General features: G+C 38.7%; 1 protein-coding gene across 2 annotated transcripts in view; it reads left to right on the top strand.

Annotated features, from left to right (window-relative positions):
* RAD50 (RAD50 double strand break repair protein) overlaps positions 1-25,564 on the top strand; it is a 112,439-nt gene that overhangs the window by 80,959 nt on the left and 5,916 nt on the right. The window lies entirely within an intron of this gene.

Raw genomic sequence — 25,564 nt, forward strand, 5'->3', positions numbered from 1 at the left:
TTTTCAATTCCATTAAGTTCTATTTTATGCATTTTCAGAAATTTTTCTTTTTTTCATAATATATTTTTTCCTTAGTGTTTTGATTCCTTCTTGTATGTCTTTACTCATTTTAAATATACATATTTCATATTCTCTTTCACATTGTCATTTTTTTAAAATTATTTTATTTTTTGCGGGGGGGGCGGTGTGTTGGGTCTTTGTTGCTGCATGAGGGCCTTCTCTAGTTGCAGCGAGCAGGGGCTACTCTTTGTTGTGGTGCGTGGGCTTCTCATGCCAGTGGCTTCTCTTGTTGCAGAGCACAGGCTCTAGGCACGTGGGCTTCAGTAGTTGCAGCATGCCGGCTCTAGAGTGCAGGCTCAGTAGTTGTGGCGCACAGGCTTAGTTGCTCTGCAGCATGTGGGATCTTCCCAGACCAGGGGTCGAACCCATGTCCCTTGCATTGGCAGGCGGATTCTTAACCACCAGGGAAGTCCCCACATTGTCATTTTTTTATTTCACATTTTTAGGAGTCTCTTTCTACTATTTTGTGTGCTGATTCTAGCCCTAGTGAAGTATTTCTTGGGTTTCATGTAGTGTTTAATTGTAAGCTCATCTTTAGTAGTGCTTTTTTTTTTTTTCCTATGAAGCGCCCTTGTGACCTTTTTGTGTGGCTGTCCTTCCACACAGAGATTTGTTTTGTATCTGCTGGGCACTCTGGGATAACACTGGCCTAAGTCTAGTTTTTATGTTAATTTTTCAATTTGGGAGTTCCTGAACTACACTGGTGGTATAACAAAGGACCTTAAAACCATGTAAGGCATTTGCCCAGTACTTTGAACTTGCAAATTATTAATTTTCCACTCTTTTATTGAAGGTTGCTGTTCAAGAGTCTTAGCCTTTATGTTGGGAGTCACTTCTTTCTGCCTCACTTGGGTCCTATGCCTCATCTTCTGTCCTGGGTTATAATACTGAAACTCTGGGTTATGAAAATAATAACTAAATTCAGCTGCGGTATCATATCACACATTGACCATTCTGGTTTTTAGTTCCATCTTTGTTTCCACCATGTAGGGATTTGCCTTTCTTTCTTGTAAACTCAGCTATAATGTAAAGTAATTTTTTTTTATAAATCAGACTGTCTAGCATTTCTAGGTATTTGTAGCAGGAGAATTATCGGTCATCTTAGATTTTATCTGTTGTTGTTTTCTAAAAAGGAAAATATCCTCCTCAGTGCTAAGGGAAGTACACAGACAGGGGCTCTTCTCTCTTTTTTTTTTTTTTTAAATTAATTAATTAATTAATTAATTTTTGGCTGTGTTGGGTCTTCGTTTCTGTGCGAGGGCTTTCTCTAGTTGTGGCAAGCGGGGGCCACTCTTCATTATGGTGCGCGGGCCTCTCACTATTGTGGCCTCTCTTGTTGCGGAGCACAGGCTCCAGATGCGCAGGCTCAGTAGTTGTGGCTCACGGGCCTAGTTGCTCTGTGGCATGTGGGATCTTCCCAGACCAGGGCTCGAACCCGTGTCCCCTGCATTAGCAGGCAGATTCTCAACCACTGCGCCACCAGGGAAGCCCGTGGGTCTCTTCTCTTTTAAGGCTTCCTCTGGAAAGAGCATAGTGAACAGACCAGCCTCAGCAGTGGCATTCAGACCACAAGGCTCAGGAGGACAGGAAGACCCCACTTTTCAGTATGAGGATTCTTTTAGTTAATGATGATAGCAAAGGTGGCCCCAGAATCACCTAGCTATAACTCTGGCATGTATAAATTTTGGAAAGTACATAGTCTTTTAAGATAAGTGAAAATTGGAACTGAGCCAATTATGTTATTTTCAAAAATAAATACTAATAAGATTTTTGTTGGATTAAGTTCGACTTCTACAATGACTTTTGGAGGGACACATCTTTTGTCCTCTTTCACTGTGAGTGAATAAGTTAACATTACAGTGCTCCTTGGGTCCAGAAAGGCTCATGGATATGTATGTCTGTACCAAGTGGAAACTTTTTTTTTTAAACCTCTTCAAATATTGAAATTATTCTCTCCTAGATTTTTAGATCCAACGGTTTAAATTGTTGAAATTTAATGTTTTGAAATAAGAGCATAAACAAGACATTACTAAAGAATCCTCGCCTCGGGGACTTCCCTGGTGGTCCAGTGGTTAAGACTAGGCGCTTTCACTGCAGGCAGCTCGGGTTCGATCGCTGGTTGGGGAATGAAGATCCCACATGCTGTGCCACGGCCAAAAAAAAAGAAAAAAAATTCCTTGCCTGGTAGACTATTCATATATAACATTTGTCTTTTTTAAAAAAAAAATTCCGTAATTCCTTTTAGTCTTTCCAGCTATAGGCATATATGCCTTTAGAAGGCTTTTTACTTCTTGAGTTCTTTACCAACTGATGCTATGTGTGCAGTAAACTTACCAAACATTTGTGAGCACTAAGGAGTAGGAAACCCAGTCCTTACTGGCAAGTTTATTTGAAGAGACAAAAATCAAAACCGATTTTTATCAGTAAAAATCTACTGTACAGAATAGGATGACTTAAGTTGGTTTTGATGAAAAAATTGAACTGAGTTTTAAACAGCAAGAAATGTTTGTGTAAAAGTTGATAAATTTCATCTTCTTGAATCCTGAAAAATCCATAATCCGTGGTTAAAAGTATTGTCTCTAGGGCTTCCCTGGTGGCGCAGTGGTTGAGAATCTGCCTGCTAATGCAGGAAACACGGGTTCGAGCCCTGGTCTGGGAAGATCCCACATGCCGCGGAGCAACTAGGCCCGTGAGCCACAACTACTGAGCCTGCGCGTCTGGAGCCTGTGCTCCGCAACAAGAGAGGCCACAATAGTGAGAGGCCCGCGCACCGCGATGAAGAGTGGCCCCCACTTGCCACAACTGGAGAAAGCCATAGCACAAAAACGAAGACCCAACATAGCAATCAATCAGTCAATAAAGAAATCTTAAAAAAAAAAAAAAAAAAAAGTATTGTCTCTAGAGACTACCTGAATCTGAATCTGACTGTTGACCTTTAGCAAATTATTTAAATACCCTGAGCTTCAGTTTCCTTATCTATGAAATGGAAACCTTTTTTTTTTTAAGTCCATTATAGCATTCAGTATAGAGTCAGAATTAAAAGGGAAATTTACCGGCCATTTAGTCCAGCTTTCTTTGTCGTGTTACATTCTTTATTTTTTATTTATTTATTTGGTTGCACTGGGTCTTAGTTGCGGCAGGCAGGATCCTTAGTTGTGGCATGCAGACTCTTAGTTGCAGCATGCATGTGGGATCTAGTTCCCTGACCAGGGATTGAACCTGGGGTTCCTGCATTGGGAGTGCAGAGTCATAACCACTGTGCCACCAGGGAAGTCCCAGTGTTACATTCTTTAATGTATATTGTTAAATTCTCTATTTCTTTTTTTTTTAAATTAATTTTGTAAGTGAAATAGGGAGCGTTTTCTTTTATTTTTTTTTAAATTTTATTTATTTATTTTATTTATGGTTGTGTTGGGTCTTTGTTTCTGTGCAAGGGCTTTCTCTAGTTGTGGCAAGCGGGGGCCACTCTTCATCGTGGTGTGCAGGGCTCTCACTGTTGTGGCCTCTCTTGTTGCGGAGCACAGGCTCCAGACGCGCAGGCTCAGTAACTGTGGCTGATGGGCCCAGTTGCTCCGCGGCATGTGGGATCTTCCCAGACCAGGGCTCGAACCTGTTTGCCCTGCATTGGCAGGCAGATTCTCAACCACTGCGCCACCAGGGAAGCCCAAATTCTCTATTTCTTAAGAGCACTAAGGAACTTGACCAAGAAAACGTAGGTTTCTGTTGTTTCTATTTAAACATGCTTTAAGACTAAATTTCTCAAGGGCGGGGGCTCTGCAGAGGAGATACTAATATTAATTCAATACTTAATATGTGTTAGCCATAATCTGATTGAATTCAGGCATCTACGTGTAAAGGGCAAGTATTCATCAGAGAGATTAAGAAGACTGTCCAAGATTACCCAGCTAAATGGTTGAGATAAATTAGATCTCAGAACTAAGGCCTTTATATTCCCACTCTGCTGTGCTGCTACCATGGTCCCCCCCACCCCACCCTTTTTAACCTTTAAAAAACTAATATCAATATTTATATAGAAAGTTTTCCTAACTGTTAATTAACTCATACTTCCTGGTTTAGAGCCACAAAAGTCAATTTATTTTAATATATTTTATACCTCCTCAGCAAAGTGTGTATGTATGTATGTGCATAATATATATTGTCATATGTATTAGGATTTTGTTCAATTAAGATTTGAGTGCTTACATGTTTGCTACTGTTCTAGATACTGTATACTAAGTATACAGGGATGAAGAAACAGAAAATTAAGAAATAAATCCATAAACAGTGAAAATTAACTGTGGTGATGGGAATAACTGAGGGGCTACTTCAGGCCTTTTCTAAGGCAGAATCTTTCTGAGAATGTGACATTTAAGCTGGGACCTGATTGATGAGAGGAAGCAAGATATGCACAAAGCTGAGATGCAAGCATTCCAGATGGAGATAGTAGCTGATGCAGAGGCCCTAAGACCAGTACAAACATGAGGTGTTCAAGGAATAGGAAGAAGCCAAGCGTGGCTGGAATATAGTGAGCAGGGGAATAAGGTCAGAGGAAGATGGTTCCCAGAGTATGCCATGCCTTGCAGCCTTGGTTAACAGTTTGATTTTATTCTAAGTGTGATAGGAAGTCACTGGACAGTTTGAAGGAGGGAGGTAACGTAATCTGATTCATAGTTTGAAGAAATCACATGTGTTGCCGTGTGGAGAATGGATTATAGGGGCACCCAGGAGAGAGTGGTGGACTGGTGTAGGATGGTAGCAGTGGAAATGGAGAAAAGTAGATGGACTCCATTTTTGTTTTGGAGATAGAGTTGACAGGCCTTGCTTCTGAATTGAGTGTAGGGGAGGAAAAGCAAAAGAAAGAAGGATTTATCCTACATGTGTTTTCTTGAGCAGTAGGATGTTGGAAAAGCAAATTCCCATTCCCTAAAATGGGCAAGATTGGGGAGGGGAAAATCTAGAGTTCTGTGTTGGACACTTTAAGTTTGAGGCGCCTGTAAACTTCTAAGTAGAGATGTCAAGCAGGCAGTTGGATGTATAATCTGGAGTCTAGAGTTCAGGGGAAATGTATAAATTTAGGAATTATCATCATATCTATAGTATTTAAAGCCATGGAATGAGATTACATATGGAATAACTGTGGATAGAGATGGGAAGGGTCCCAAAACTCACGATGTTTACAAATGCAGTGAAAAAGTAGCTGATGAAGTAGAAGAAAAAATTTAAAGGCGTGGTAGCTTGAAAACCAAGTACAGAAAGTATTTCAGGAGTCTAATGCTATTGAGAGGTCAAATGAGATGAAGGACTAAGAAGTGACCCTTGAAATTGATAAAATGGAGGGTGTTCATCACTTTGGGGAGCAATCTCAGTGGCATGGTTGGAACTGAAGCCTTAGAGTTGGATGAGGAGAGAATGGGTGGTAAGAAATGGAGACAGTGAGTATAGATAATTCTTTTAAAAATTCTACTGTGAAGAGGAGCAGAAAAATGGAGTGCTAACTAGAGGGGACAGAGGGGCCAAGTTAGGTATTAGTAGGTTGGTTTTGTCTTAAATTTTATGTGCACATATTCTGCTACAAGGTAGCTCTTCCTCTTAGTACACTGACCTGCAGACCTGGGATTTCATGTGTTAACTAAATAGAAAACTATACCTAGGAGCCCTTCTGCTATCCCTACAGACCCTGAGAGCCATTGACAGCAGGAACAAGAGGAATTCCCTCAATAAGGCACCTGTTCATTCAAAAACCCCTGTTCTGTCTTCTCTTGGCAGACTCTGGGAAGACAGAAATATCATACCCTGTCCCTCCTGCAAAGTGGTAACAGTTTAATAGGGGAGACCATGGTAGGTGCTCCATAGTCTATACGTGACCTGGGCCATGAATAATGAAGGAAGGGCATTTCAGTAGAGAAAAGTGCCTCAGTCATAGAGGCATCACACTGAGCGGAGTGAGGCCATGTGAGGGAGCTTGATGGGGCCAGCCAGGAGCTTGTGGGGGTGGGGAGGTACAGTGGTGCTTTCCAGCAATTTCGGCTTGCCTGAGGAACAAAGTCAGGCTGTTTACTGAGTTCTGTTATCTGGTTATCAGATGGGTTCTTCTAAATGAGAAGAAAAGAAGTGGTACCGATTTCTCCAAAATTGAGTGTTTGTAGGCTTATGCTTGCAAATCTTCTTAAGGTTTATACTGTGAGCCTTAAATTTGCCTTCTCACCTAGAAGAAAGTAAGGTCCAAAATTTCCCTTATTGTTTCACCTCTTAGAAGCAGCATGCAGTCATTGTAATTGTTGCATTCATCTGTCTATTTAAGGTAACACAGGAAATTAGCAGTGCATTTTCAAGAGAAGCTGATTACCATCTTTTATTAGTAATCATCTAAAACAATCACTGATTGTAAGCATTGCCAATGGTCAGAGACACACTAGATAAGAAGAGGGAAAACATCCATTATTTAGAATTTATTATCCCTTATCCACCCCCTTAAAAGAAGACATCAATTAAAATTAAGTGATCTTGGAATATATCAAAGTACACTGTTCTACCCTATCCCCAAAATGTTCCACTGTCATTTTCCCCCAAATGTGGAATGTTGCACATTAAGTCATATTTCTTCTGAGACTCAGTGAAAACATGTAAGTTTTGCATCCAAGGCAGCCAACTCTCTTTGAGTCTTTTCAGAGCCTGGCTTCTTACAACTCAAGGAGAGCTTGGGGGTGAGGGCTTTAACCAGGACTCACTCATGGCCACCATTCTCATTCTTGTCTTGGGTGCAGTACAGTTTCACATCAGCAGCCCCTGTAGCATCAAATAAGTAGATTACAAAACCAAATGATAGCTGGTGGCATTTCACACTCGCAGGTTTTTTTAACCAAATATTTATCAAGCACTGTATTAATAGTGGGTGACCATTGCCTGAATTTTAAAAGCTGATATTTGGGAGTTTGGCTAAAGGAAATACAACAATTCAACAATTTTAAGTGTTTTAGGAGATTAGTTTAATAGTCTTAAACATTTTATCCAGAAAAAGAGGACATTTTTCTTTTAAATGTGCAACTTAAGTTTGGCAAGTTAGGGATTTTAAAATGTGCTAAGTAATAAAAACCACTATTAGTTTGGAACATGATACTCAGTAGAATGTGATACTCATCATATCATTTCCTTTATACTAGAGGGCTTCCGCTGACCTAAATGTTGGAAGACAGGAAATTCTCACGGTGGTAACTACAGTAGGGAAGAGTATTCAATCAAAATTGATCTTAGTCAATTTTTTGGCAACCTGTATATCTCATAGTTTGGTACAATTTTGTAAACAAAGATGAGGATAATACTGTTGGCAAATGTCTTTTGTAAGTATAATCTTTTCTACTGCTTTTGTCCAGCTTGGATAATCTTCATGAACTTATTTGATTTTATCCTACTTCTGAATGAATTTTTTTTATTAGGAAGGCACACATGTATTTGGCCCTTTTAATTATTATTTTATTCACTGAAATAGCTTGAGACATGAGGAAATCCAGTTCAAATTTTGCAAAATGGTAACTAACCTTCCTCGGTAGTTTGAGTCCTGGAGATGGCTAAAATACGAAAGATGTAAGAGCTGGAAGGGTCTTTTCCTGGCAGGTGAGATTTTGGTCTACCTAATGACTAATGACCTAATGACATTTGGTCTAATGACTCTATTTCAGGCATTCAGTTCTCTGCTAATGACTAAGTCCTGAGATGATTTTAAAAGTGGCCTCAGAGCAGGGTAGCAGCAAAAACCCTGAACTACTGTCCTGGGGATGCCTAATATGCTTCATTCGTGACATCAAGCTAGAACCCATGTGCACTTAGAAAGTAGATAACTCCGAGGCTTGCAGAAGCTTTTCATTACAGGTCCAAGAGTGGAGGCAGTTAGATTAGAACACAAAGGAAAATCATCTAGAAATTGCTGGGGCAGAAGCCATAGTGCAAAGAGGTGCTGAAGGACAGTATAGTTAGCTTGGCATTCAAAGGAGGTGTCTGTGTGAAGAAGGAAGGAGGGGCATGGATGAAAACAGCTCTACATACTACACTAGCGCATACCCCTTTCTCTCTCTTTTTTTTTTTCTTAAATAATTTTATTTATTTATTTATTTTTGGCTGTGTTGGGTCTTTGTTGCTGCGCATGGGCTTTCTCTAGTTGCGGTGAGCAGGGGCTACTCTTCGTTGCGGTGCGCGGGTTTCTCATTGTGGTAGTTTCTCTTGCTGCAGAGCACGGGCTCTAGGTGCACGGGCTTCAGTAGTTGTGGCTTGCAGGCCCTAGAGTGCAGGCTCAGTAGTTGTGGTGCACAGGCTCAGCTGCTCTACAGCATGTGGGATCTTCCCGGACCAGGGCTCGAACCTGTGTTCCCTGAATTGGCAGGCAGATTCTCAACCACTGCGCCACCAGAGAAGCCGTCTCTTTTTTTAAATAGACTATTTTTTGGAGCAGTTTTAGATTCACAGCAAAATTGAGCAGAAAGTACAGAGATTTCCCATATACCTCTGCCTCCCCCCACCCCAACCATAGCCTACCCCACTATCAACATCCCTTACCAGAGTGGTACATTTGATGAACATACATTCACACATCATAGTCACCAAAATCTGTAGTTCACATTAGGGTTCACTCATGGTGTTGTACATTCTGTGGGTTTAGACAAATGTTTAATGACATGTGACTACCATTATAGTATCATATAGAATAGTTTCACTGGTATTTGTCTTTCTGTCTTTTGGCCTCATTGTGCCTCCCTTAAAACAGTAAATATATTAGGCCTTTGTCATTTGTGAGGATCACATCCTAAGACTTTCATGGATCACCAAAATTATAAATACCACTTAAACCATCATTTGTCCCCATAAAATGCGACAGATTGTTACTGAAATTTTCAAGGAAATCTTTCAGATTCTTAAGAATATTTAAATATAAGATTGATTTATAAATCACTATTTTCTTAGATCTTAGACCTTTTCATTTTATTTTGGGAATCAGTTTTCACAAAACATACACTTAATATGAGTTAGTACTATGTGCATTTAACTGAATGACATGCACACTCCAGGCACATGGTGGTGCTGATGCAACCAGCCAGATGACCACTTACCCACAATAGTTTCTAGCCCATGAAATTTATATCTTTGCCTCAGCAGAATGATAGTTTACTAGAGGTCATGGACCTTCAAGGTCATTCTTAAATGTTAGTTACCTGTAAAGTCCAAGTGCTAAAAAGTGTGTTAGGTTAATCTTTGGGTCTGTATAGTTCAGTCAGCAGTCAGCTCCCACAGGGTTCCTGCACAGTTCTGTTTCAGAGCTGCTTTTCTTCCACAGCCCATGCCTAAGTCAAGCCCTCCTTAACTCTTACCTGTATTACTGTGGTAACTTCCCCCATCTCGTTATCCCTCCCACCCCTGTTAAACTTCTACCAGGTTAATTTTCTTAAAGGTGGTGGTAGCTATTCTCTTCTAATTTTAGGAAAGACTTCCACACCTGGCCTTTCCCATTTCATCTCTCACTACTCACTATTTTCTAACCAAACTGAATAATTTTGTTCCTTTAAGACACCTTGCATTTTACTATGTTGTTTCTCGTCCTTTGAATGTTACCTTGATAGAGCCCTTCCCAAACATGTAATTTTTTCCTTCCTTTGTATGCCATAATATTTTGTGCCACTTAACCCATTCAGCCTTGTATTACAGATATTTATGCTTCCTCTACTCCATTATTCTGCAAATCACAGAACATGGTTCAAGCTGGGACTTCGGTTCATTTCCTTGACAATGTCTAACATTTATTCAGCACTTAAGTAGTAGTACATTGGTGACATATTTTCATTTCCTTCACAGTGCTTTTGCATGTATGTACACACAAATCTTTTTTGTTTTGTGTGAATAGTATCACACTGTAGGTGTTTTTTGTTTTTTTTTTTCCACTTTACCATGTGATGAAAATCATGTTCATATATGTAAATAACTCATTATTTTTAATGGCTGCATAATATTCTATAAAATGGATATTACCTACTTTATTTAACCACTGATAGACATATTAGGAAGCCTTTAAATGCTTGCTACTACAGATAATGCTACAATGTATGTCTTTGCACACTTGTGCAGATATATCAGAAAGATAGCTTCTTAGAAATAGAATTACTGGGTCAGAGGGTATGTATATTTTTAACTTGTTAGTGCCACATTGCCTTCCAAAAGCACAAAGTTTATGTTTCTACCAGTAGTGTATGAAAGTACCCATTTCTTTATGCCTGCTTTTCATATTATCAACCTTTTTAATTTTTGACAGTCTGTTACACCAAAAATGCTCTCACTTTAATTTACATTTCCCTGTTTAATAGTGAGGTTAAATGTCTTTTCATATGTTGGCTGTTTGTATTTCTTCTCCAAGAATTGCCTATTCACATCTCTTTGCCAATTTTTCTATTAGGTTGTCTTTTTCTAAGTGATTTGTATCATTTTTTTTTATAGATTCTAGATATTAATCCTTTCCACATACATATCAAGGAGTTATTCCCAGTTTGTCACTTGTCCATTAACTTTCTTTTTTTTTAAAGGAATTCCTTTATTTTATTTATTTATTTATTTATTTATTTATTTATTTATTTACTTTTGGCTGTGTTGGGTCTTCGTTTCTGTGCGAGGGCTTTCTCTAGTTGCGGCAAGTGGGGGCCACTCTTCATTGCAGTGCGTGGGCCTCTCATTATCGCGGCCTCTCGTTGCGGAGCACAGGCTCCAGACGCGCAGGCTCAGTAGTTGTGGCTCACGGGCCTAGTTGCTCCGCGGCGTGTGGGATCTTCCCAGACCAGGGCTCGAACGCGTGTCCCCTGCATTGGCAGGCAGATTCCCAACCACTGCGCCACCAGGGAAGCCCCATTAACTTTCTTTATGGTGTTATTTGTGACTTAATTTTTAGGTAGACAAATCTTTAGTCTTTTTATTTATGACTTCTCAATTACAAGGGCCTTCCCAATCCTAAGGTTACAAAAATGTTTTAATAGTCTCATTTATTTTTAATCTTTTAATTTATATGAATTTTATTTGAAATTTGATAAAGGATAGTGATATAATTTTAATCTTTTCCTCTTTCCAACACTATTAAAACCTGTCCCATTGATTTGAAATGTCAGTTATAAACACTAAAGTTCTGTGTGTATTTATTTAGTTTTTATTCCTGTCCCAGTACTATGATTTTATTTATTTGCATTATCTCTCAAATATGAACTTTAGAGTCACCTTGTGGGTTTCATTTAAAAATATTATTTAATCTTGTTGGGAGTTTTGTTTGGATTGCATTTAATTTATGGATTACTTGGGGGAGAATGGACACCTTTGCAATATTGAATCTCCCATTTTGGACCCCTATAGTATGTCTCTCATATTTATTCAGGGTGTTTTTTGTTTGTTTGTTGTCCTATTGTAAAGTTTTATAGCTTTTTCCTCTAGATCCTGTACCTTTTTGTTAGATTTCTTCCTTGGTATTTCATAGTTTTTATTGCCACCATGAATAGGATCCTATTTTCTATTATGTTTCCTATTGGATTTTGCTACTAGGTAATGTATAGTTTATTTTATTTCTGACCACCTTATTAGTCTTAATAGTTTTTCAGTTGATTTCTTAGGTTTTCTGAGTATACAGTTATATCGTCTGCAGAAACAATGACAAGTTGCTGTTTCTGTTCCCCTCATTTAGTCTTCATTTCTTTTTATTGTCTTGCTCAATTGTTAGGCATCTCCAGCACATTATTTTAGAGTAGCAATAATAAGAGGTATCTTTCTCTTGTTCTTAGCTTTAGGAGGAACGCTTTTGTATATTTTAACATTAAATTTGATTCTTGATGTGGCTATCTGATAGTCATTTTGTCTAATTAAGAAAATTTTCTATTTTTCTCTTATTGAGTTTTATCAAAACTCAGTATTATAACATACTTCTTGACACCTATTGAGATAATTTTTTTCTTTTAATCTCTTAATGCAGTAAATTAATTTTTTTTCCTGTTGTACTGTTCTTGGTTTCTTGGGATAAACACTGTTTGGTCATGATACATTGTTTTTAACACCTTCAGTCCTAAATTTGATTTTATTTAAAATGTTTGTATCGGGCTTCCCTGGTGGCGCAGTGGTTGAGAATCTGCCTGCTAATGCAGGAAACACGGGTTCGAGCCCTGGTCTGGGAAGATCCCACATGCCGCGGAGCAACTAGGCCCGTGAGCCACAACTACTGAGCCTGCGCGTCTGGAGCCTGTGCTCCGCAACAAGAGAGGCCACAATAGTGAGAGGCCCGCGCACCGCGATGAAGAGTGGCCCCCACTTGCCACAACTGGAGAAAGCCATAGCACAAAAACGAAGACCCAACATAGCAATCAATCAGTCAATAAAGAAATCTTAAAAAAAAAAAAAAAAAAAAAAAAAGTTGCTAAAATGTTTGTATCTATATTCATAAGCAAAATAGGCCTATACTTTTTTTTTCTCTTTTTACTTATGTTTCTCCTTGCTGTGTAATACTTTATATACTTGGGAGCTAGGTGTACCTTGAAGAATTGATAACATTCACTTATAAAACTATCTGAGCCTGATGACTTTAAAGACGGCATTTTGACTGCCTTTTTAATTTTAATTATATTCAAGGGCTGTTAATATCCTATTTTTCTCTGATCTTGAGCACATTACTAATTTGATTAAATCTCAGTTTTCTCCCCCCTCCCTGTTTTATTTTATTGAGAAATAACATACATCACGGTATAAGTTTAAGGTGTACAGCATGATGGTTTGATATACACATATTATGAAATGATTACTATAGTAGGTTTAGTTAAAATCCATCATCTCATAGAAAAAATAAAAAAGGAAAAAAAAATTTTTTCCTTGTGATGAGAACTCTTAGGATCTACTTTCTTAACAACTTTCTTACATGTCATACAGCAGTGTTAAGTACAGTCATCATGTTGTACATTACATTCCTAGTACATATTTATCTTATAAGTGGAAGTTTGTACCTTTTGACCACCTTCATCCAATTTCCCCATCTCCCCATCCCTCCACCTCTGGTGATCACAGATCAGTCTCTTTTTCTATGAGTTTGGTGTTTTGTTTTAATTTTTTTTAATTTATTTTAATTTTGGTTGGGTCTTCATTGCTGCACGCGGGCTTTCTCTAGTTGCAGCGAGCGGGGGCTAGTCTTCATTGCAGTGGCTTCTCTTGTTGCGGAGCACGGGCTCTAGGCGCATGGACTTCAGTAGTTGTGGCATGTAGGCTCAGTAGTTGTGGCATGTGGGCTCTAGAGCACAGGCTCAGTAGTTGTGGTGCACAGGCTTAGTTGCTCTGTGGCATGTAGGATCTTCCTGGATCAGGGATCGAACCTATGTCCCCTGCATTGGCAGGCGGATTCTTAACCACTGCGCCACCAGGGAAGTCCCTGTTTTGTTTTTAAATTCCACATATAAGTGAGATCTTGTCTTTTTCTGTCTGACTTGCTTCTTTTAACATAATGCCTTCAAGGTCCATCCACGTTGTCCCCAGTGGTAGGACTTCCTTGTTTTTTATGGCTGAATATTCCATTGTATGTATGTTTGTATATGTGTGTATATAGAGATATGTTATAGATTTAGATATATATAGATACGTATAGATATATATCTCACATCTTCTTTATCCATTCATCCAACAATGGACACTTAGATTGTTTCTGTGTCTTAGCTATTGTAAACAATGCTGCTATGAGCACAGGGGTGCAGATAACTTTTCGAGATAGTGTTTTCATTTCCTTTGGATATATTCCCAGAAGTGGAATTGCTAGAGCATATGGTAGTTCTAGTTTTAATTTTTTTAGGAACCTCTATACTGTTTTCCACAATGGCTGTACCAATTTACAGTCCATCCCACCAACAATGCACAAGGGTTTCCCTTTCTCCATATCCATGCTGTCATTTGTTATCTCTTGTTGGTGATGGCTGTTCTAAGAGGTGTGAGGTGATATCTCATTGTGGTGTTTTTTTTTTTTTAAAGATTATTTATTTATTTATTTATTTAATTTTATTTTGGTTGCATCAGGTCTTAGTTGCGCCACGCAGGATCTTTCGTTGCAGCACGGTGGCTCTTCATTGTGGCGTGTGGGTTTTCTCTTTCTAGTTGTGGCGCATGGGCTTAGTTGCCCCACAGCAAGTGGGATCTTAGTTCCCTGACCAGGGATTGAACCTGCGTCCCCTGCATTGTGAGGTGGATTCTTTCCATTGGACCACAAGGGAAGTCCCTCATTGTGGTTTTAATTTGCATTTCCCTAATGACTGTGAGCATCTTTTTTCATGTACCTGTTGGCCATTCATATAACTTCTTCGGAAAAATGTCTATTCAGGTCCTTTGCCCATTTTTAAATTGGATTTTTTGTTTGTTTCCAAGTTGTATGGGTTCTTTATGGGTTTTGGATATTAACCGCTTATCAAATACATGGTTTTCAAATATTTATTCCCATTCTATAGGTTGTCTTTTCACTTTGTTGTTGGTTTCTTTTGCTGTGCAAAAACTTTTTAGTTTGATGTAGTCCCACTTGTTTATTTTTTGTTGCTTGGGCTTTAAGGTGTGATTCCCAAAGAATCATTACCAAGACCCATGTCAAGGAGCTTTCTTCTAGGAGTTTCACAGTTTCAGGTTTTACATTTAAGTCTTTGATCCATTTAGAGTTTATTTTTGTGAGTGGTGTAAAATAGGGATCAAGTTTCATTCTTTTACATGTGAATATCCAATTTTCCCAGCACCATCATTGAAGAGACTGTCCTTTCTCCATTGAGTATTTTTGGCTCCCTTGTCAAATATTAGTTTACCATATGTGCTTGGGTTAATTTCTGGGCTGACGATTGTGTTCTCTTGGTCTGTTTGTCTGTTTTTATGCCAGTACCATACAGGGTTTTTCTGTAAGTCTTTTTTTTTATATTGAAATATAGTTGATTTACAATATTGTGTTAGTTTCAGGTGTACAGCACCTGAAACTAACATATTCAGTTATACATATATATTCTTCACTTACACATATATATATTTTTTTAATTCTTTTTAAAATTTTTTTTTATTTTTACAAGTTATTCAGTTATACATATATATATTCTTTTTTTTAATTAAAAAAAATTTTTTTTTATTTTTACAAGAGATAAATAAACTGACACCAAGCATTGTAAATGGATGACCACAACAAAAGCAACAATGATTGCAATTACCAAACACGAAACACACTCATACTATGTCATAATATTGACATTAAATCCAGTAATCCTCCACTGTAACAGCTCCATTACTTTGCAGTGAAAATTGATTTGTATATTTTTTGCCTCTGAGTCCTTGTGGGATTTTTTTTTTTTATTGGAACAGAAAGTCACATAAATTATAATCATCCTCATCAGTTCACTCAGTCCCATGTAATTACTTTTTTTTTTCATCTTGATCTTTTGTTAGCACTTTTATGAATTCATCAGTTTTCCATTAGAGTTCTGAAAATGCTTATTCATTCAGTTGAGCAGTATGGTCAGTTACCAGAAACCTGTACTTGTCAGAGTCTTTTCCATGAATTCCTTGAAGATGAAACCCTTTTATAGGAACATTCTTGCTAAAGCATCAGAGTACACCCAGAACTGTCTGTAAATGACAAAAGACATAAAAATGACCACGGTTAAAGATTTGATGAAAGTTCATAATAATGCAGTTGACAAGAAAATTAGTTATTTCTGAGATATACATTTTAAAGTAATAACTAAGATTATGACTTATAACATTACACCAGAACATATAAGATTTTTAGAAATTTCATGTAATGTCTGAAACATTTATATTAACATATTTCCATACAAATAACCCAAAGAAAGTTTAGTATTAGTTGTGTTTTTTGTTTGTTTGTTTTTTTATACTGCAGGTTCCTATTAGTCATCAGTTTTATACACATCAGTGTATACATGTCAATCCCAATTGCCCAATTCAGCACACCACCATCCCCACCCCACCGCGGTTTTCCCCCATTGGTGTCCATACATTTGTTCTCTACATCTATGTCTCAACTTCTGCCCTGCAAACCGGTTCATCTCTACCATTTTTCTAGGTTCCACATACATGCGTTAATATACGATATTTGTTTTTCTCTTTCTGACTTATTTCACTCGGTATGACAGTCTCTAGATCCATCCACGTCTCAACAAATGACTCAGTTTCATTCCTTTTTATGGCTGAGTAATATTCCATTGTGTATATGTACCACAACTTCTTTATCCATTCATCTGTCGATGGGCATTTAGGTTGCTTCCATGACCTGGCTATTGTAGATAGTGCTGCAAGGAACATTGGGGTGCATGTGTCTTTTTGAATTATGGTTTTCTCTGGGTATATGCTCAGTAATGGGATTGCTGGGTCATATGGTAATTCTATTTTTAGTTTTTTAAGGAACCTCCACATTGTTCTCCATAGTGGCTGTATCCATTTACATTCCCACCAACAGTGCAAGAGGGTTCCCTTTTCTCGCCACCCTCTCCAGCATTTGGTCTTCTGCCCATTTTTGGATTGGGTTGTTTGTTTCTTTAATATTGAGCTGCATGAGCTGTGTATATATTTTGGAGATTAATCCTTTGTCCATTGATTCGTTTGTGAATATTTTCTCCCATTCTGAGGGTTGTCTTTTGGTCTTGTTTATGGTTTCCTTTGCTGTGCAAAAGCTTTGAAGTTTCATTAGGTCCCATTTGTTTATTTTTGTTTTTATTTCCATTACTCTAGGAGGTGGGTCACAAAAGATCTTGCTGTGATTTATGTCAAAGAGTGTTCTTCCTATGTTTTCCTCTAAGAGTTTTATAGTGTCCAGTCTTACATTTAGGTCTCGAATCCATTTTGAGTTTATTTTTGTGTATGGTGTTAGGGAGTGTTCTAATTTCATTCTTTTACATGTAGCTGTCCAGTTTTCCCAGCACCACTTATTGAAGAGACTGTCTTTTCTCCATTGTATATCTTTGCCTCCTTTGTCATAGATTAGTTGACCATAGGTGCGTGGGTTTATCTCTCGGCTTTCTATCTTGTTCCATTGATCTATGTTTCTGTTTTTGTGCCGGTACCATATTGTCTTGATTACTGTAGCTCTGTAGTATAGTCTGAAGTCAGGGAGTCTGATTCCTCCAGCTCCGTTTTTCTTTCTCAAGATTACTTTGGCTATTCGGGGTCTTCTGTGTCTCCATACAAATTTTAAGATTTTTTGTTCCAGTTCTGTAAAAAATGCCATTGGTAATTTGATAGGGATTACATTGAATCTGTAGATTGCTTTGGGTAGTATAGTCATTTTCACAATATTGATTCTTCCAATCCAAGAACATGGTATATCTCTCCATCTGTTGGTATCATCTTTAATTTCTTTCATCAGTGTCTTATAGTTTTCTGCCTACAGGTCTTTGGTCTCCCTAGGTAGGTTTATTCCTAGGTATTTTATTCTTTTTGTTGCAGTGGTAAATGGGAGTGTTTCCTTAATTTCTCTTTCAGATTTTTCATCATTAGTGTATAGGAATGCAAGAGATTTCTGTGCATTAATTTTGTATCCTGCAATTTCACCAAATTCATTGATTAGCTCTAGTAGCTTTCTAGTGGCATCTTTAGGATTCTCTATGTATAGTATCATGTCATCTGCAAACAGTGACAGTTTTACTTCTTCTTTTCCAATTTGTATTCCTTTTATATCTTTTTCTTCTCTGATTGCCGTGGCTAGGACTTCCAGAACTATGTTGAATAATAGTGGTGAGAGTGGACATCCTTGTCTCGTTCCTGATCTTAGAGGAAATGCTTTCAGTTTTTCACCATTGAGAATGATGTTTGCTGTGGGTTTGTCATATATGGCCTTTATTATGTTGAGGTAGGTTCCCTCTGTGCCCACTTTCTGGAGAGTTTTTTTCATAAATTGGTGTTGAATTTTTTCAAAAGCTTTTTCTGCATCTATTGAGATGATCATATGGTTTTTATTCTTCAATTTGTTAATATGTTGTATCACATTGATTGATTTGCTTATATTGAAGAATCCTTGCATCCCTGGGATAAATTCCACTTGATCATGGTATATGAGCCTTTTAGTGTATTGTTGGATTCTGTTTACTAGTATTTTGTTGAGGATTTTTGCATCTATATTCATCAGTGATATTGGTCTGTAATTTTTTTTTTTTTGTAGTATCTTTGTCTGGTTTTGGTATCAGGGTGATGGTGGCCTCATAGAATGAGTTTGGGAGTGTTCCTTCCTCTGCAGTTTTTTGGAAGAGTTTGAGAAGGATGGGTGTTAGCTCTTCTCTAAATGTTTCCTAGAATTCACCTGTAAAGCCATCTGGTCCTGGACTTTTGTTTGTTGGAAGATTTTTGATCACAGTTTCAATTTCAATGCTTGTGATTGGTCTGTTCATATTTTCTGTTTCTTCCTGGTTGAGTCTTGGAAGGTTATATACCTTTCTAAGAATTTGTCCATTTCTTCCAGGTTGTCCATTTTATTGGCATAGAGTTGCTTGTAGTAGTCTCTTAGGATGCTTTGTATTTCTGCGGTGTCTGTTGTAACTTCTCCTTTTTCATTTCTAATTTTATTTTTTTTAATTAATTTATTTATTTATTTATTTTTGGCTGTGTTGGGTCTTCATTTCTGTGCGAGGGCTTTCTCTAGTTGCGGCAAGTGGGGGCCACTCTTCATCGCGGTGTGCGGGCCTCTCACTATCGTGGCCGCTCTTGTTGCGGAGCACAGGCTGCAGATGTGCAGGCTCCGTAGTTGTGGCTCACGGGCCTAGTTGCTCCGCGGCATGTGGGATCTTCCTAGACCAGGGCTCGAACCCGTGTCCCCTGCATTGGCAGGCAGATTCTCAACCACTGCGCCACCAGGTAAGCCCTCTAATTTTATTGATTTGAGTCCTCTCCCTCTTTTTCTTGATGAGTCTGGCTAATGGTTTATCAATTTTGTTTATCTTCCCAAAGAACCAGCTTTTAGTTTTATTGATCTTTGCTATTATTTTCTTTGTTTCCATTTCATTTATTTCTGCTCTGATCTTTATGATTTCTGTCCTTCTGCTAACTTTGGGTTTTGTTTGTTCTTCTTTCTCTAGTTCCTTTAGGTGTAAGGTTAGATTGTTTACTTGAGATTTTTCTTGTTTCTTTAGGTAGGCTTGTATAGCTATAAACTTCCCTCTTAGAACTGCTTTTGCTGCATCCCATAGGTTTGGGATCGTCATGTTTTCATTGTCATTTGTCTCTAGGTATTTTTTGATTTCCTCTTTGATTTCTTCAGTGATCTCTTGGTTATTTAGTAACATATTGTTTAGCCTCCATGTGTTTGTGTGTTTTACATTTTTTTTCCCTGTAATTCATTTCCAATCTCATAGTGTTGTGGTTAGAAAAGATGCTTGATATGATTTCAATTTTCTTAAATTTACTGAGGCTTGATTTGTGACCCAAGATGTGATCTATCCTGGAGAATGTTCCGTGTGCACTTGAGAAGAAAGTGTAATCTGCTGTTTTTGGATGGAATGGCCTATAAATATCAATTAAATCTATCTAGTCCATTATGTCATTTAAAGCTTCTGTTTCCTTATTTATTTTCATTTTGGATGATCTGTCCATTGGTGTAAGTGAGGTGTTAAAGTCCCCCACTATTACTGTGTTACTGTCGATTTCCTCTTTTATAGCTGTTAGCAGTTGCCTTATGTATTGAGGTGCCTCTATGTTGGATGCATATATATTTATAACTGTTATCTCTTCTTGGATTGATCCCTTGATCATTATGTAGTGTCCTTCCTTGTCTCTTGTAACATTCTTTATTTTAAAGTCTATTTTATCTCATATGAGTATAGCTACTCCAGCTGTCTTTTGATTTCCATTTGCATGGAATATCTTTTTCCATTCCCTCACTTTCAGTCTGTATGCGTCCCTAGGTCTGAAGTGGGTCTCTTGTAGACAGCATCTATATGGGTCTTGTTTTTGTATCCATTCAGCAAGCCTGTGTCTTTTGGTTGGAGCATTTAATCCATTCACGTTTAAGGTAATTATCGATATGTATGTTCTTATGACCATTTTCTTAATTGTTTTGGGTTTGTTTTTGTAGGTCCTTTTCTTCTCTTGTGTTTCCCACTTAGAGAAGTTCCTTTAGCATTTGTTGTAGAGCTGGTTTGGTGGTGCTGAATTCTCTTAGCATTTGCTTGTCTGTAAAGCTTCTGATTTCTCCATCGAATCTGAATGAGATCCTAGCCGGGTAGAGTAATCTTGGTTGTAGGTTCTTCCCTTTCATCACTTTATCATGCCAGTCCCTTCTGGCTTGTAGAGTTTCTGCTGAGAAATCAGCTGTTAACCTTATGGGAGTTCCCTTGTATGTTATTTTTCGTTTTTCCCTTGCTGCTTTCAATAATTTTTCTTTGTCTTTAATTTTTGCCAATTTGATTACTATGTGTCTCGGCGTGTTTCTCCTTGGGTTTATCCTGTATGGGACTCTCTGCGCTTCCTGGACTTGGGTGGCTATTTCCTTTCCCATGTTAGGGAAGGTTTTGACTATAATCTCTTCAGATATTTTCTCTGGTCCTTTCTCTCTCTCTTCTCCTTCTGGGACCCCTATAATGCGAATGTTGTTGTGTCTAGTGGTGTCCCAGAGGTCTCTTAGGCTGTCTTCATTTCTTTTCATTCTTTTTTCTTTTTTCTGTTCCACAGCGGTGAATTCCACCATTCTGTCTTCCAGGTCACTTATCCGTTCTTCTGCCTCAGTTATTCTGCTATGGATTCCTTCTAGTGTAGTTTTCATTTCAGTTATTGTATTGTTCATCTCTGTTTGTTTGTTCTTTAATTCTTCTAGGTCTTTGTTAAACATTTCTTGCATCTTTTCGATCTTTGCCTCCATTCTTTTTCCGAGGTCCTGGATCATCTTCACTATCATTATTCTGAATTCTTTTTCTGGGAGGTTGCCTATCTCCACTTCATTTAGTTACTTTTCTGGGGTTTTATCTTGTTCCTTCATCTGGTACATAGACCTCTGCCTTTTCATCTTGTCTATCTTTCTGTGAATGTGGTTTTTGTTCCACAGGCTGCAGGATTGTTGTTCTTCTTGCTTCTGCTCTCTGCCCTCTGGTGGATGAGGCTATCTACGAGGCTTGATGGGAGGCACTGGTGGTGGGGAGAGCTGACTGTTACTCTGGTGGGCAGAGCTCAGTAATACTTTAATCCAGTTGACTGTTGATGGGTGGGGCTGGGTTCCCTCCCTGTTGGTTGTTTGGCCTGAGGCAACCCAACACTGGAGCCTACCTGGGCTCTTTGATGGGGCTAATGACAGACTCTGGGAGGGCTCAGGCCAAGGAGTACTTCCCAGAACTTCTGCTGTCAGTGTCCTTGTCCCCATGGTGAGCCACAGCCCCCCACTCCCCCCCGCCTCTGCAGGAGACCCTCCAACACTAGCAGGTAGGTCTGGTTCAGTCTCCCCTGGGGTTACTGCTCCTTCCCCTGGGTCCCGATGCACACCCTAGTTTGTGTGTGCCCTCCAAGAGTGGAGTCTGTGTTTCCCCCAGTCCTGTCGAAGTCCTGCAATCAATTCCCACTAGGCTTCAAAGTCTGATTCTCTAGGAATTCCTCCTCCCGTTGCTGGACCCCCAGGTTGGGAAGCCTGATGTGGGGCTCAGAACCTTCACTCCAGTGGGTGGACTTCTGTGATATAAGTGTTCTCCAGTCTGTGAGTCACCCACCCAGCAGTTATGGGATTTGATTTTACTGTGATTGCACCCCTCCTTCCGTCTCATTGTGGCTTCTCCTTTGTCTTTGGATGTGGGGTATCTTTTCTGGTGAGTTCCAGTGTCTTCCTGTTGATGATTGTCCAGCAGCTAGTTGTGATTCTGGTGTTCTCGCAAGAGGGAGTGAGAGCACGTTCTTCTACTATATATATTCTTTTACAGATTCTTTTTTTATATATATAAATTTATTTATTTATTTATTTTTGGCTGCATTGGGTCTTTGTTGCTGTGTGCGGCTTTCTCTAAGTGCAGCGAGCGGGGGCCACTCCTCATTGCAGTGCGCAGGCTCCTCATTTTGGTGGCTTCTCTTGTTGTGGAGCATGGGCTCTAGGCATACGGGCTTCAGCAGTCATGGCACATGGGCTCAGTAGTTGCAGCTCTCAGGCTCTAGAGCGCAGGCTCAGCGGTTGTGGCACACGGGCCTAGTTGCTCTGCGGCATGTAGGATCTTCCCAGACCAGGGCTCGAAACCGTGACCCCTGCATTGGCAGGCGGATTCTTAACCACTGTGCCACCAGGGAAGCCCCTACAGATTCTTTTTCCTTATAGGTTATTACAAAATATTGAGTATAGCTCCCTGTGCTATACAGTAGGTCGTTGGTTATCTATTTTACATATAGCAGTGTGTATATGTTAATCCCATCATCCTAATTTATCCCTCCCCTCCCCCCTTCCCCTTTGGTAGCCATAAGTTTGTTTTCTACGTCTGTGGGTCTTTTTCTGTTTTGTAAATAAGTTCATTTTAATGTTTTTTTTTTCAGATTCCACATATAAGTGATATCATGATATTTGTCATTCTTTGTCTGGCTTAACTTCACTTGGTATGAAAATCTCTAGGTCTGTCTGTGTTGCTGCAAATGGCATTATTTCATTCCTTTTTATGGCTGAGTAATATTCCATTGTATATATGTAGCACATCATGTTTATCCATTCCTTTGTCAATAAATAGTGCTGCAGCAAACATTGGGGTGCATGTATTTTTTCAAATTATTTTCTTCTCCGGATATATGCCCAGGAGTGGGATTGCTGGATCATATGGTAGTTCTATTTTTAGTTTTTTAAGGAACTTCCATACTGTTCTCCATAATGGTTGTACTAATTTACATTCCCACCAACAATGTAGGAGGGTCCCGTTTTCTCCACACCCTCTCCTGCATTTATTGTTTGTAGACTTTGATGATGGACATTCCGACCAGTGTGAGGTGATACATCATAGTATTGATTTGCATTTCTCTAATAATTAGCGACCTTGAGCATCTTGGCCGTTGCGTTTTGGTCATCTGTTTGTCTTCTTTGGAGAAATGTCTCTTTAGATCTTCCACCCATTTTTTGATTGGGTTGTTTGTTTTTTTGATACAGAACTGCATGAGCTGTGTGTATATTTTGGAGATTAATCCCTTGTTGGTCGCTTCATTTGCAAATATTTTCTCCCATTCTGTGGGTTGTCTTTTCATTTTATCATTTCCTTTGCTGTGCAAAAGCTCATAAGTTTAATTAGTTGCCATTTGTTTATTTTTATTTTCATTATTCTAGGAGATGGATCCAAAAAGGTATTGCTGTGATTTATTATTTTTTTAAATTATTTATTTACTTATTTATTTTTGGCTGTGTTGGGTGTTGCTGCATGCACAACAGTTGCGGGGAGTGGGGGCTACTCTTCGTTGTGGTGCACAGGCTTCTCATTGTGGTGGCTTCTCTTGTTGCAGAGCATGGGCTCTAGGCACGCGGGCTTCAGTAGTAGCAGCACTTGGGCTCAGTAGTTGTGGCTCGCAGGCTCTAGAGCGCAGGCTCAGTAGTTGTGGCGCACGGGCTTAGTTGCTCCATGTCATGTGGGATCTTCCCGGACCAGGGATTGAACCCTTGTCCCCTGCACTGGCAGGCAGATTCTTAACCACTGCACCACCAGGGAAGCCCTGTGATTTATTTCAGAGAGTGTTCTGCCTGTGTTTTTCCTCTAGAAGCTTTATAATATCTGGTCTTACATTTAGGCCTTTAATCCATTTTGAGTTTATTTTTGTATATGGTGTTAGAGAATGTTCTAATTTCATTCTTTTACATGTAGCTGTCCAGTTGTCCCAGCACCACTTATTGAAGAGACTGTCTTTTCTCCATTGTATGTTCTTGCCTCCTTTGTCATAGATTAATTGTCCATAGGTGTATGGGAGTACCATACTGTTTTAATTACTATAGCTTTATAGTATAGCTTGGAATCAGGAAGTGTGATACCTCCTGCTTTGTTGTTCTTTCTCAGCATTTGTTTGGCTATTTGGGGTCTTTCATGGTTCCATATGAGTTTTAGGAGTGTTTTTTTCTATTTCTGTAAGAAAATGCCATTGGAATCTTGATAGGGATTGCATTGTATCTATATATGGCTTTGGGTAGTACTGACATTTTAACAATATTAATTCTTCCAATCCATGACCATGAGATACCTTTCCTTTTTTAAATTTTTAAATTTTTTTAATTTTTGGCCCTGGTGCATGTCTTGTGGGATCTTAGTTCCCCGACCAGGGATCGAACCCATGCCCTCGGCAGTGAAAGCACAGAGTCCTAACCACTGGAGTGCTGGGGAATTCCCACCTTTCCATTTATTTCTGCCTTCATTTTCTTTCATCAGGGTCTTGTAGTTTTCATAGTAGAGATCTTTCACCTTCTCAGTTAAATTTATTCCTAAGTACTTTATTGTTTTTGATGCTGTTGTAAACGGGATTGATTTATTTCTTTTTTAGAAAATTCATTGTTAGAATCCCAGTTTTCTTAATGGTAAAATGGAGATAACAGAATCTAACTCTCAGTATTGTAGTAAGGATTAAATGAGATAAAATATGATTATTTAGCGTAATTGTACCTTACATAAGGTAAATGGTCATCAATAGTAGCCACTTATCATTGTTATTCCCTCAAGTAGATTAATGTAGTTACTGTAATCATTGCACAGTGGGGTTATAAGCTCCATATTAGCAGAGAGATAAGATACAAAGATAAGTGAATGGTCCAGCCAACAGTAGTGGGCATCCACTCTGTCTGCCGTGATCGATGGTGAGTCTGGATCCCTCTAAGGACTAGAGCTTTTTCCTGCATTGTTGTCTCTCAGCAGACCTACCCATGGGCGAGGATGCACCACCTCTGTTGTACCAGGGAGCTGTGGTGTAGGCTATATGTGTGCACGTGGGACATCTGTGCCCCACCTGGAGCTTGTTCTCCACATTGGGAGTGCTTATTTATGTTGATTATGGAAGATTTTTAACTTGAATGGAAAGATGACATTTTTAAAAAGTCATTTGAAGAATCAAGGTCATACTGTATAAAGCTAAGCATTACATGATTGGTCTCAAGAACATTCTCTGAGGTTTTTATTTTTTAAACAAACACTTAGAAGTTGTGTCTCTGTCTTTTTGAAAGAAGTATAAAATCTGAGACTGAGATAGATGTATAAAATAGAAAATGGAGACGTTGCTTTCTCATCAACAAGCAGAATATGGTTTTTTCCGGTTTTTATTACTTCACAATCCTTCATCTGATATTTAAAATGTATTTATGTTGAGTCATTTCTTTCTCTTTTGCTAGTAAACTGGAAGATCATGAAATGATTCTGCAGAGGCAGTAGCATTACGTTCAGTTTCTTTTTTTGTATATATCAGATAAGAGACTTGTAAATGGAAGTATGTCCACCTCACATCCTTTGTATGGTAATGGCAGTGTTATTTGCCTTTTTGTGACTGGTGCAACATTTATTAATTCATAAACCCACTTCCAAATAACCTA

Source organism: Balaenoptera acutorostrata, chromosome 2 (assembly GCF_949987535.1).
Source record: "Balaenoptera acutorostrata chromosome 2, mBalAcu1.1, whole genome shotgun sequence".
Classification (NCBI taxonomy): domain Eukaryota; kingdom Metazoa; phylum Chordata; class Mammalia; order Artiodactyla; family Balaenopteridae; genus Balaenoptera; species Balaenoptera acutorostrata.